The sequence below is a fragment of the Ursus arctos genome, unplaced genomic scaffold, assembly GCF_023065955.2.
Source record: "Ursus arctos isolate Adak ecotype North America unplaced genomic scaffold, UrsArc2.0 scaffold_32, whole genome shotgun sequence".
NCBI lineage: Eukaryota > Metazoa > Chordata > Mammalia > Carnivora > Ursidae > Ursus > Ursus arctos.
In genome coordinates, this window is record NW_026623008.1 from 6,067,657 (window position 1) to 6,082,018 (window position 14,362).

At 38.0% G+C, this 14,362-nt stretch overlaps 1 protein-coding gene and 1 non-coding gene across 2 annotated transcripts in view; one reads left to right on the forward strand and one right to left on the reverse strand.

The window, feature by feature from the left end:
• The window catches only part of RERE (arginine-glutamic acid dipeptide repeats), a 409,522-nt gene that overhangs the window by 350,106 nt on the left and 45,054 nt on the right, over positions 1 to 14,362 (reverse strand). The gene's annotated exons all lie outside the window — the stretch shown is intronic.
• On the forward strand, positions 1,610 to 1,682 carry TRNAR-CCU (transfer RNA arginine (anticodon CCU)). Its single transcript has one exon. It is a non-coding gene; the product is annotated as a tRNA-Arg (tRNA).

Sequence of the window (14,362 nt, forward strand, 5' to 3'; positions counted from 1 at the left end):
TAACTAGTAAGCTAAATAGAATTTTAGAGTTAACTCCATAGACTACCTCAGAGAAGATCTTCCTTTGCAGTTTTTTATTCTTATACTAAATGTTTAGTTTAGGATCCACTTCATTAAAAAAAAAAAATCAAGTAGGCAACCCTGTCGGGACCCCTTTCACTCCTGAGAGCTTTTTCTGTAGCCTTGCTTAATAAAATTCTATCGCTTTACTCACAAAAAAACAAAAACAAACAAAAGAACCAAGTAACTACATTATCAGCATCCTCATCTAGTGACAGACAAGGCAAGAAGGAGGTAAAATAAAAAGCAAAGCTGGAAAAAAAGGCTTAATTCCAAGAAATTATAATGAATTCCCCCATCTGATTGTACTATAAGAATATTGGCCAAATAGGGGCGCCTGGGTGGCACAGTTGTTGGGCGTCTGCCTTCGGCTCAGGGTGTGATCCCAGGATCCTGGGATCGAGCCCCACATCAGGCTCCTCTGCTGGGAGTCTGCTTCTTCCTCTCCCACTCCCCCTGCTTGTGTTCCCTCTCTTGCTGCCTATCTCTCAAATAAATAAATAAAATATTTTTTAAAAAAATATTCCCCAAATAACTTTTCTTTAGCTACTGCAAAACAGGTAAAATCAAAGTAAACAATACAAGAGCAGCTAAAACTTACATAGCTGCTAGGAGTGACCCATGTAATTTTCACAACGGGCCTTGAAGAGCCACTATTATTAACCCCATTTTACAGAAAAGATATAAAGGCCAGATAACCTGCCCATAGGTCACCAAGCCAGCATAAGTGGAAGAGGCAGGAGCTGAACCCAAGCAGACTGCCTAAGTCTGTGCTCTTACTCACTATACCATGCCACTTTTCAAATGGGAAAAAAAAAAGAAAATTGGCTGTCACCCAAAAGATTGTCATAGGATGCTGAATTTTGACTCTGCTTTTTATTTCTAATATTTCTACCTAAAGGAAGCACTTTCTTCGCAGTTTTAGATTCTTCTACTAAATCTTTAACTTAGGAATATTTTCATTTTAAAAAAGAAAAAGGAAAGCAACACTATTCGTATCATCTTCCAGTTATATTAACATGGGAGGCGCTAAACTACACGATTCCTATGACCCTTGTTCAAATAAGAGTCTTCAAAATGGTACACAACTGTAAAGTGGTAATTCAGAAAATTTCAAGGTAACTTTACAGATATTTCATCTCATGGAGGGACACACTTCAAAAGTAAGAACACCTACTAGTGACAGATAATTTGACTTGTCCTCAGTCACAACAGTGTAAGTGAACCAAGGTTTCTTTTTTTTTCTTTTTTAAAGATCTTATTTCTTTATTTGAGAGAGAAAGAGCGCACGCGCAGGACTCGATCCCTGGACCCTGGGGCCGTGACCTGAGCAGAAGGCAGGTGCTTAACTGACTGAGCCACCCAGGTGCCCTGAACCAAGTTTTCTTGAAAGCTACCCAATCTCCTTTCCTGTGCTACATTCAATGTTTCAAATAATAAGCCCATTTCCTTTGTAGGAAACTAATGGGACCAAGAGAAGTAAAGGAACATACGTGAAACCAGAGACAGTCTATGTCGAAAACAATGTAAAGTGACAAACTTCAGCAGCACCTGGCTGGCTCAGTTGGTAGAGTATGTGACTCCTGATCTCAGGGTTGTGGGTTCGAGCCCCATGTTGAGTGCAGAGATTACTTAAAAATAAAAAATAATAAAAAATTAAAGTGCCAAACTTTAAAATCATCTTATAACTTAAAGCTTGCTTTCATAGTTACTACTTAACAAAGAAAAATACTTTCCAAAAACATTTTAATCAAAGTCCTATTTAAAGAAACTTCTGATTAGAAAGTATTAAACTGTGTATATACTGTTAAAACTAATAATAATAATGTGTCCTGAGCTATTAGAAAGAGATGTATAGCGTGCTATTTTAATAGACCTAAATTAGGAAGGATCAATATTATTTTAATTTTTAAAGGTCTGTTTATGAAATGCAATCATCCTTCATTAAAAATGCAAGCTGTGGCTTCAGCAAGAGGTTAGCGTAAATGATTCATAGAAAGATCTCTCTCTCCAGTATAATCTTCTTCTCCTGGGAATTTCCTTTGGATGCTTTATCAAACCACTCAAGCTATTATTAAAAATGCTTCCCTGCGATAAGAGAAAAAAAAAATCCCCATTCCCATTCACCATTGCCTCTTCCATATGAATGATTTATATCTTTTCCAGTCAAAAATTCATTCTTCAAATCTACACGTTTTTGCAATGATTTATTTTCACAAGAATTTCAAGATTATTTTATAATATTCATAATGAGGAATTCAGGATTTTTTAAAGCCAGGAGCTTTAATTCACTTACCTATCCTGATATTTCAGTGTATTATTGTCTTTCATTGAAATTAAAGAAAATTTACCTAAAATATGATGGATTTTAGAAGATTTTAAAACATTAACTCATCAGGGGGCGCCTGGGTGGCACAGCAGTTAAGCGTTTGCCTTCGGCTCAGGGCGTGATCCCGGCGTTATGGGATTGAGCCCCACATCAGGCTCCTCTGCTGTGAGCCTGCTTCTTCCTCTCCCACTCCCCCTGCTTGTGTTCCCTCTCTCGCTGGCTGTCTCTATCTCTGTGGAATAAATAAATAAAATCTTTAAAAAAAAAAACAAAAACATTAACTCATCAAAGGCAAAGCACTCCAAATTTAAATTCAATTCTCTTCGATTTAAAAATGCTAATGAAAATGGCTGTTTCAATGCAGCAGCATCTGGCTCATTATAACGTTCAGTTTTAACTAATAAATCCTTAATTATTAAACTCTGGTGTTCAATTTCTTTCACTTGGATAAGCCAAATACATATCACTACAATTAGAAATATCTGGGATAAATTAGTTACAACAACATATCATGGAAAGGCCTTCCTCTCACTTCTCTGGCTGTTAAGTAAGACCCCAAGTATTTTATAAGGAACACACATTTGAGAGATCACCACTAAACATTTGAGCTCTGGTGTAAGTAGGTGCTGTATTTATTGCCCAGCAAATATTTAACTCTGCTGGGTACTCAAGCATAATGCACCAAGCAATTTGTCTGCTTGTGCAAATGGGCCAGTTTTTTCCACGTGCTTTTTCAGATAAATGTGTCAAAACTGAATTTAATCTTATGCCCTAATTCTGGCTTTACAAAGCTGATTCTGCCTCCACCCACGTGATGTTTTTAGTAAGGTGTTCCTGCATATAGGTTAAGTGAGGCATTACTGCACATCACGACGTCTAGTAAAGCTTGAAATCCCTGAGAGAATGTGTTTGGTTTTAAGCCTTAATATATGTTAGGGAGGTTTTCGTTTCTCTCTCACCCCTCGATTCTTCTTTTTTTTTTTTTTTTCTTTTTAATCAACAACATCGACAGGACTGACTGAATATTTTACAATAGAGTTGCAGAGTATGTGTGTTCAATCGTTTGGCTTCCCAGAAGATTCATTACAGTTACATTAGAAAGTCAGATCAGGCAATTCTGCAGTCTGGTGAAAACTAGCATATGAAAGGAGGTTAATACAAAAGAATTCATGTTAAATAGAGGACATTTAGGACTTAAAAAAAAAAACATTATGATAAAATTTCCAGATATTTGTTCTGGCGTTTGCACACGCTTTATAGGTCTAATTTCAGAGATACCTACATGCTTTTCTAGGTGAGAGTGAGAGCATGTACAGGAGGAAATTGTTTGATCTGCAAGGTCTGCCATCTTACTGATCCTCATGTAAGAACACTGCAGATGTATGTCTTACCCTCACTCATGGGGAAAGAATCCATGCATTCTCTGATTACGCTGATGAAGTAGGAATCATGTAAAAGTCAAAGTGTGTTCATTTAAATTCATATAAAGGCTTTCAGTGATTTCAATACTTGTCTTCCTGAGTATAAATAAAACCAAGGATTTTCAGATCTTCACACGTATTTATATAACAAAATCGTAAGTTAATTGTTTTTTCCATGACTAGTAGTAGTAGATGTAGAAAAATCTTCTCAGGTGCACCTATGTTTAACTGGGACTTGTAATGGTTTCCCTCTCACTATACTTCAGGCCTCAATAAAGTCCTAACTAATCTTATTTATTTAATTTGTCTCCACGGTTTGTAGATAAGCAAAAATTAAAAATGACCACCTACTGTGATGAAAAGAATACACGCAAGCCTCTTCACTCAGTACAGATTTGTAGAATACAAAGTTCAAATACGAAGGCTCACCTTTTCTATGAGCAATTTGAAAGCCTACATATCATGGCCAGAAAGAAAGAGCAGCAAGCAGCGGTAACAGACAGGAAAGGCGCTGTCTTCCATGCTACCTTTGGCAGCAGTACAGATGGACTTTAGAGGCCACTGGCTATGCTTAATTTAATATGAAGCTAAATACAGTCAAAACATCTGGTGCACTACTGATGGTTATCATGATAAATTAAATCTGACATCACACAAAACCCATTCAAATATTCTATTTATATCCTTTTCACCTAGAAAACAAAGCTAAAATCTGCATTTACTTTTGTTTTTCATCTCCTCTAACAGTCTACTATTTTAGAAAAGGCAGGTTTTGTGGGGTCTAATGTTCATACAATTTGGGGGACTTCTTTAAGAAAAGACTACAAAATTTTGTATATAAAATCCCAAGAGGCTCATGCAAGTGAGGGTCCCTTTAGTCTAAGCTTCATTAAATCCATGGACAATCTGTCTCTGGGGAGTGTTTAAAGGCAGTGTAAGGTAAAGACTAAATGGTACCCAAAGTGGCACATGGAATTGGTACAAAGAATGAAAAAACATAAAAAGCAGACAACTTAATTGACAATCTGCAGAGGAGCAAAAAAGATTTTCTATGCAGGCACATCAGCAAAAATAAGCTTATCCATCGCAGGATGGATTTATAACATGTGTTCATAAAATTCAAGACCCCAAATCTGTGACAGACCACTGGAACAACAGTATTATTATAAAGGAAAAATTTAATGAAAGGACCAAACCATCAATTTTATAGCAGTTACAGGACAAGGAACAAATATAACTTCTATAAGCAACTATTTCATGAACAGTTTTAGATAACCTCGAACAAGGTGCTCTTTAAAAAGGCAGAAGACCACTTGCAACTGGAATAACTCTGCCCAGACTGCTATATTCAAATTACTGCATTTTCTATGACATTGCTTTAAATGGTAATCGGCGAAAAGAATTTTTAATTCCACTGCTACAGAAAAAGTAGCCTCACCTACTCTTTTAAACAAAAAGGACATAAACCCAGATTCTACATCTGAAGGGAGGATAGCACTTCCTATAATAAATTCAGCACAATCAAAATGAGGACCATATTTCTGTTTCATTTTTCTCATCTTGACTCAAGAGCTGTGAAAAAAAAGTTATTAAAATTAATGCATCAAGCTATCATAATTCTGTCCTTTTTATTACTGGTAATATTCTTTCTAAAATATTAGTCTGCTTTGCTGTACTAGTGTATCTTTTTGAAAGTTCTCTCTGAAGACTGGAATCAGTTTAACATTAGAAGAAAAATGTGCACTGAAAATATCTCTTTAGTTTCAGTGGGCTTAAAATTTTAAAAATAATTCCCTCATTAGAAGCCACTTAGTTTGGGACGCTGGGTGGCTCAGTCGGTTAAGTGTCTGCCTTCAGCTCAGGTCATGATCTCAGAGCCCTGGGATTTAGCCCCGTATCGAATCGAATCGGGCTCCCTGCTCAGTGGGGAGTCTGCTTCTCCCTCTTCCTCTGCCCCTCTCACTCTGCCCCTCCTCCCTGCTTGTGCTCTTTCTCAAATAAATAAAATCTTTGAAAGAGGAAAAAAAGCCCCTTAGTTTTCTTCACTGCTTCCAATGGTGAAAGATAATGAAGGTACTTGTCATTCAACATAAAACACACATACACACAAAAACAGTGTTGACAACTGGCAAATGTCACAATATAAACATTTTCTTATTCCTGTTAAACAAAATGTATTTCTAATAACCACTGTCTGTATAAGTTTTCCCTAGGTTAGCAAGTTATTGCTCCAATACTTGTTCACACTAAATAATCAATTTCTTCTAAAATTAACACTGAAGAAATACCACTGAAAACCCTCACCGTCTACCCATGACTAAGTGAACGAACTACATGGGCTACCAACTCAACTTCTCTTCTGTATTACTAATCTACTAAATATGATGCCCCCCCACCAAAAGGGACCAGGAGTGTAGAGAATTCCCCATAATCTTAACAGAGGAACAAATATAAGACAATGGGAGGATGACGAACAGGATAGGCTGGTCTGCATTTTCCTGATTTCTCAACTCTCCCCGCAGCTGATCAAACTCTGGAATTGCATTAAGAGAGCTGATAGAAAGTGCTGACACTGACACTAAATAGCTGGACTTCAGCTTTTGTTTTCATTCTGAAGTATGAGTCCAACCAAAATGCCAAGCATTCTATTTACCAAAGACACTCCTCTTCCCTATCACAAAGATGTTGAATGTTTAATACTTATATAAGGACACAAAATGGGATTATTCCCTCACTTCAATACCAAGGCACTACCTAAGCAGGTATTTAATACAGATTGTCAAAGAAAACAAATAGAAGCATGAAATCACTGAAATAATTTTCCTTCAGAAAAATTAAGAATTCATATTTACTGTCAATTATTACCTCTCACTGACACATCAATTTAAACATAGTATTCCTTTATATGAGGAAATTATTAGAGAGGCTCCATGCCTCAGAATTTACTAGATGTACCATGGAAAAGAGCATCATCCTTTCAGAAGGTTAAGGATGGAGAACATCTTCAACAGTTAGTGAGAAAAAACCCAAAAGCACACAACTGAAACAACGGAGGGGCGGGGCCGGTACAGGCACAGACCGTAGGTGGTGGTTCTGAAAGGAGTGAAAGACTTCTGCACTTTTACAGGAGTTAAAACTCTTCAGTAAGGGGCACCTGGGTGGCTCAGTAGGTTAAGCGTCCTACTCCTGATTTCGGCTCAGGTTATGATCTCAGGGTCATGAGACTGAGCCCCGAGTCAGGGTCCATGCCGGGCATGGAGTCTGCTTAAGATTTTCCCCCCAACCCCGCCCATCTCCTACCTCTCTCTCTCTTTTTAAACAAAAGAAAAACACAAAAACAACCACCTCTTCAAATTAGATTCTTCCTGAAGTAAGGAAAGTAAAACCAGAACGGAGACTACAAAATTCTCTATCTTCTCCTTCAGAGAAGACAGTCTAATACAATTGCTTTTTTTTAATCAAAATCAAGAGATTTGGGTTCCAATTCTATCCTAATACCTATGTTACTCAGCTAATTTGATTGCAGCTTGTGTACAATTATACACCCTTCAGGCTCAATTGGAAAAGAGCCACAGAGAACTGAGATCATTTCCTAATTCAGTACACACACACACACACACACACACACACTCACGACTACAAAATTCAAATGTGAGAAACAATCTTTCTGCTAAAACATGGATGATAATTCTTAATTCATATATTTATTGATGATCAGTGCGCTGTTACACTGTGCGGCCCTACCTGATCAAGGCCAATCTCCCATATGGGAAAAGGAAGATTTATCTGAGAAATGATTCCAAATACATTCTCCACAAAGAAGTAGATTTACGCCTATCATTTATATTCCAGTGGACAAACATTTATATATCACTTACAATCATTTACGTCAATCACCACAGTCCAGAAAAGTCAGGCTTGGAGTAAGATGCCAAAAAAAATCCTGGTTGAATGAAAAGGAAAGGTCCTGGATCAATGAAACAGCTTTGTTAGCATGAATCTGGAGAGTATTTGGTAGAGGTGAAAGGCAGACCACTCCCCCATATGGAAAGCAGTGGCCACCATGTGGAATGCTGGGGGTCCTGTGGGTCAACATGGAGAGTGGCAAGAAACCCAGGAACAAGTAACAAGTTATACAGGCCTCTGACGATAGAAGCTTAACTGTTTCTACATTTGTTTTGTATTTACAATAATTATTCCCTTTTATTCTCTATTAACACTAAGTAAAATTCTTTGTGAAATTTCAGGTGGTGTCAGTCATGCTGAGAGAAAACAAAAAAGGATTTTGTACAAGTTCAGATTTAAAAAGAGCAGAAAAAGTAAATAAATAAAAACAAAAAGAGAAGCAGTGCACCCTTTAAGATCAGAAACAGTGGAGCCAGCAAGAATTTAGCATTAACATTAGCCACTGTTTATGGAGAACTGATAAATTATTGAATAATTCATAAACAACTCTATAAAAGGTGGGTATTATCATGCCCATTTTATAGGGGAGGAAACTGAAGCACAAAGAAGTTGTATGACTCTAACAAGGATACATGGTGGAGTAGGTGGCAGAACAAGGACTCAAACCCTATTTTTCTGCTCTCATGATCAAAATCATTATGCTTTACTTTTCAACCAAAATGAGAATCAAACTGAAAGAACCCCAAAGAGAAATAAAAACTTGAAGGAACAGCCTGAGTTGTTTCAACAACATCCTCTCTTCTGGAGCGCTCCCGTCCTAAAACTGGAGGATTTGGGGGTTTCCCAATGTGACATTCTTGGTAAAGACACATTTGATACTAAATCCTCTGGCTATTTCATTTAATCTCAAGCCTTCAACTATCCCCATTCTCAATATTTCTACCTTCAACCCTGACTTCTTCCCAGGTCTACTTAAGTATTTCCATCTCCCTTATGACAAAAATCACCTAGATTTCTCAATGAAAAGGTGTATTTATTATCCTCTTCCCAAATCAGTCTCTCCTCTTGTGTTCCCAAATCTTACTCTATTGCCTATGCCTGAAAACCCCTATTTAAAGACTACGCCTTGCTTCAACAACCGTCAAATCCATGTCGTTCTACCTCTGCAAAGTCTCACATCTATCACACCTCTCCATTTCCACTTAGAAAGGCTTTCCGTCTTTGCACCCAGTCTCCAACCTCTCTCTCTGATCACATCTTAGAAACAGCTGTCCGAAAGCACAACTCCAATCATGTCACTCCTGTACTAAAAACCTTCAAAAAAGCTCATTTCCCACCAGACAACCTTACTTCAATATTCAGACCAAATGCTTCTTTCTCCACGCAACCTTGTCTAATTCCCTTCCCCTAGACAGAAGTTATTGCTTCCGCCTCTGAACTTGACAGCCCTTGACCTCACATTACACGTGCCTGTATTTACATTACATTACATACATGCATCGTCTCCTTACTGAAGGACAAGCTCCACAATAGCAGGGCCAATGTCTGATTCATCTCTGAGTATCCTACAGATTCTGGTGAGAATACACTGCACATAATAAGTACTCAAATATTTCATAAATGAATAAATTCTAAAAAAGCTTTCTCGATATAACACTAGTTTTTTTAGCAAAAGGATTTGTGTCCATTTACTTAATTTTTTAGAAACATACAAATTTGAAAAATCTGGAAACATAATCATGATTTCCATAGAACCAGCTCTTTAAAAGTTTCATTTGGTTCCTAGAATAGGCAGGGAAAGGTGCTTATTTTATTTGGAGACAGGAAAAAGCCTGCCAGTTAGGTCAAGCAACATCTATTCACTGAGGCCAGGAACCATCACTTCATTAGGCCTCAGCTTTGGTACTTCTGGATGAAGCCTCAAGGGAGCTTCCTTCCGACAGTGCACTAAATGCTTCGAGATGACTACTATTTAAAACACCCTCCTCATTTCCCCAAAACCTCTCTTCCAGACATTGATGTTTCTACCATAAGGTCAGCTCCTCTTTTGTTTCCCTATATGACAAGGCCCTAGTGCTATGGCTTATGGAGAAACAGCCACATAAATGAAGATGGGAAGTTTAAAATGCCTGAATATCCTAGACCATGGATTTTATGGACCATTAATATCTATCCCTGCACAGTAAAGTTACACAATTGGGCAAAGAGTAAAAGAGTAAAAAACGTTATGACGGCCCTGCAAACAACAAAAATGTAGGCCTGGAGGAGCCAAGGAAGTTGGGATTTAGAAAGCTGAGAAGAGGGGCGCCTGGGTGGCTCAGTCTGTTAAACCTCTGACTCTTGGTTCCCTTCGTGATATCAGGGTCATGGGACTGGCCCTGCTTCAGGCTCCAGACTCAGTAGAGAGTCTGCCTCTCTCCCTCTCCCCCTCCTCGCACACGCTCGCTCTCTCTCTCTCTTAAATAAATAAATCTTACCAAAAAAAAAAAAAAAAAAAAGAAAGAAAGAAAAAGAAAAGAAAGCTGAGAAGACGAAACACCAATCTGTGAAATTTCCTGTCTGCAAACTACAGTAGTTAATGGAATACAAAAATGAAAATGGAAGACTATTTCTAGATATTCTGACAGAGAATGATGAGTAAAATCATCTCATAAAGTCACAATCACAGAAACAAATCCAGACTCTGTTTTAACTGTTTTACAGAACCTTGTAAAAGCATAAGGTGTAATCCACTTTTTTTAGTTCAGAAATAAGGAGTCCTTCTTGAAAGCTAAAAGGAAAAAAAATCTATCCCCATGACCAGATTTTCCATGTAGCATAAAAAATGAACATCTGGCCTGTAATTCAAGAACTGAAGGCAGAACTAGGTCATCAGTTGATCGAATGTATTTATTCCCAAGCAAAAAGCTACCTAAAGGTCAGACCTCTGCTACCTGCTGCAGTGCACCAGTCCTCAGAGGCTGTTACTCCAAGCCTCAGGCTTCTAATCAACTCTGTGGTTCCGTTCTCCAGCTTCCCTTGCCCTTATCTTAGCTCTGCCTCTTCCAGGTCAAAGAGCACCCCCAGGGCAGACAGGGAGCTGCCACTGGATAGCAGACTGGCACAGGTTTTGCCTGGCCTCTGTCTATACAGACCAAGAGCCATGTACCATTCTCTATATCATCCTACCCTCATGTCATCTGTAAAAACATGAGGGAAAACAAGGCATGCACAATAATCATGCAATACTGCCTTGGGTCCAATCAGAATTCCAAGGCAGATTTAAAAAAAAAAAAAACAAAGCTACACTTATTCATATATTCAGTTTTTAAGCCATCTATGTGCCAGGCACAATCCCTACTGACTGAGCGAGCTGTCTGGCTGGGAAAGGAAGTGTAGATAAACAACAACATGGTGGGTTGATTGCTAATAACGGCAGTCAAGAAAGGCTTCCTGAAGGAAATTACGCCTAAACTGAGGCCCAAAAAAGTAAGTAAGAGTTGAGTGGGCAAAGAAGAAGGGAAAGAATGTTTTCCACTGGAGGGCTTTACCTAAACAACAAGTACAATCAGATTTGTATTTTTAAAAGATCAAAAGGCTCCGAAGATAACAAAGGGTCAGTAAGTGCAAGACACTCAGCATCACTCATCATTAGAGAAGCGAAAATCAAAACTACAAAAGGATCACTTCATACCCTCCAGAATGGCTATAAATCAAAAAGACAGAAGTAATAACAAGTGGTATTGAAAATGTAGAGAACTTGGAACTTCATACATTGCCGGTGAGATTGTAACATGATATAGACATTTTGGAAAACTGTCTGGCAATTCCTAAAAATGTTAAACACTGAGGGACCATGTGACCCAACAATTTCATTCCTAGATATATACCCAAGAGAAATGAAAAAGCATTTCCACCCAAAAATTTGTGCATGAATGTTCACAGAAGCTTTTTAATAGCCAAAAAGTGGGACCAATCCAAATGTCCATCAATAAATGGATAAATAAAATGTACTATAGCCATACAATGGACAATTATTTGACAATAAAAAGGAATAAAGTACTAATGTATATTTAACAAGGATAAGCCTTGAAAACATTATGCTAAGTTAAAGCAGCCAGTCCTGAAAGAGTGTATGATTCCATTTATGAAATGTTCTGAATAGGCAAATCCAGAGACAGAAAGTAGATGAGTACTTGCTTACAGCTGGGGGATGGGTAGGGACAAAATGGGGAGTGACTACCAATGAGTACAGGGTTTCTTCTAGTGATTAAATCACCCTTCTAGTGATTAAATGTTTAAAAATTGATTACAGTGATGGCTGCACAACTCTATGAACATACTAAAAATAACTGAATTGTACATTTTATTGTTTTTAAGATTTGAGAGAGAGAGCACAAGTAGGGGGAGAGGAACAAGTAGATTCCTGCTGTGCACGGAGCCCAATGCAAGGCTTGATCCCAGGATCATGACCTGAGCTGAAATCAAGAGGTGGACACTTAAAGGACTGAGCCACCCAGGTGCCCCTAAATTGGACATTACAAATGAACGGTATGGTACATGAATTATATCTCAATAAGGCTATTATAAACTAAAACAAAAGCTCAAAAGGACTACAGTGAAGAACACACTGGAAGGGCATAGAATCTGAACAAGCAGCCTGGCTTCAAAGTTGTAACTGAGGAGAGATACAATGACCTGAACTAGGGTAACGGGACCAGGAAGAGATAGAGGAAAAAGAAACAATACTTGGACATAGAAAGGGGGGAGGGGAGAGTCCACACTCTGCAGGGTTTCTGGCTTAGACAATTGAGAAGCATTTATGGAAACAGGAAAACAAGGAAAGACATGTTTGGGTGAGGGGAAATTCACTGTATTTTTAAGTTTAATTATATCTACAAAAGTCATATAAGTACTTAGAAAACGTTTTGTTTCAATTGGTTTGTTAGCTTTCCCAGTCAGGCATTTGTTTACTCAATGTTTTAATGCAACTTAATGTTAGTTATATTTATAAATGGAACTGGATGTTTAAAGGAAATTAAGTCTGTCCAATTTGCATTAATCAACATACATCAAAGTCTATCTTGTAAGTCATTTTTCTTATATTTTTATATAAAATGTACTGGATACATCAACAGACTAGTAAGATTTATAAATTAAGGGCTTAAGAAAAACTGTTTTACATTTTCTAACTTTAATAAATTAACTAACTCTTAATTCCGAACACCAGTAACTATAAGTAGTTGGGTACTGAACTACCAGTAACTATAAGTAGTTGAGTACCACTACATGTAGCATTAGTGGCTAGAAATTGAAAAGCTCAAATCTGATGGCTTCTGTTTTCTTTGTAAAATAGGAAGTGAGGTCATCTGCTCAAGACATGGAAAGGAAAGGCAGGTGGTGGGAGAAAGGGGAACAAGAACCTACTAGGTCTAATGAATAGTTCAAATAAAAGTGATGGCAAAAGAATGGACAAGCAGGGGATACAGAAAGAGCAGCTGGAACGGTCAAAGAGCTAGTTTGGAGTGTGTAGACTACACCCCTCACAGAGGCACCCATCAAACGAATGATGGTTTTTCTTCACTTAGTTAGGATGACTTTCTCCCAAATGTTATATGCAGTTGGTTATTCTGAGGTATAAACAGAACATGTCTCTAGAATTTTTATTTCCAGCCATAATTTAAAGACAGAAATAACCAAAAGGAAAATCTATTTACATAATGTACTTAAAGAGGAGTACTTCTGCACTCTAATCCTGACCACAGCCAAGAACTATTTCCAGTAAAGAAGTGTAAAACACAACATCTCTTCTAGAAGATAATAAAAATGTCATTTACTCATTATACTCCAGTATCATTTCCATGTCTCTTTTTCTCCTCAACCCCTAAGTCAGAATCCTAGACCAGTGTTGTCCAACAAAACTTTCAGCAATGACAGAAATATCCTGTATCCACACCACCTAGGACAGCAACTACTGGGTACATGTGGCTACCAAACATTTGAAATGTGGCTACTGTGAATGAAGAACTTAATTTTTTTTTTTTAAGATTTTATTTATTTACTTGACAGAGATAGAGACAGCCAGCGAGAGAGGGAACACAAGCAGGGGGAGTGGGAGAGGAAGAAGCAGGCTCACAACGGAGGAGCCTGATGTGGGACTCGATCCCAGAACGCCGGGATCACGCCCTGAGCCGAACGCAGGCGCTTAACCGCTGTGCCACCCAGGCGCCCCCGAAGAACTTAATTTTTAATTTAATTTTAATTAACTTAAAGTTAAGTAGCTACATGAGGCTAATGGCTATCATATGGGACAGTGCACTACAGTTTTCTATTAAAGAAAATGAAGACATTTACTAGCCAGCTAGGTGAACACTCTTACCCCAGAAGACTATTGTGAAGATTAAGTAAGATTTTCTTGCAAGGTACAGTACCTAACACATAATGGGAACTTGATTTTTTTAAAAATACAGTTGACTAGAGGAGGCTGGGTGGCTCAGTCAGTTAAGCATCTGACTCTTGATTTCGGCTCAGGTCATCAGACTCCACGCTCAGCAGGAAGTCTGCTTAGGATTCTTTCTCTCTCCCTCTCCCTCTGCTCCTCCCCCTGTTCACTCTCTCACACTCTCTCAAATAATCTTTTAGAATAAGCAAATAAATAAATAATAAA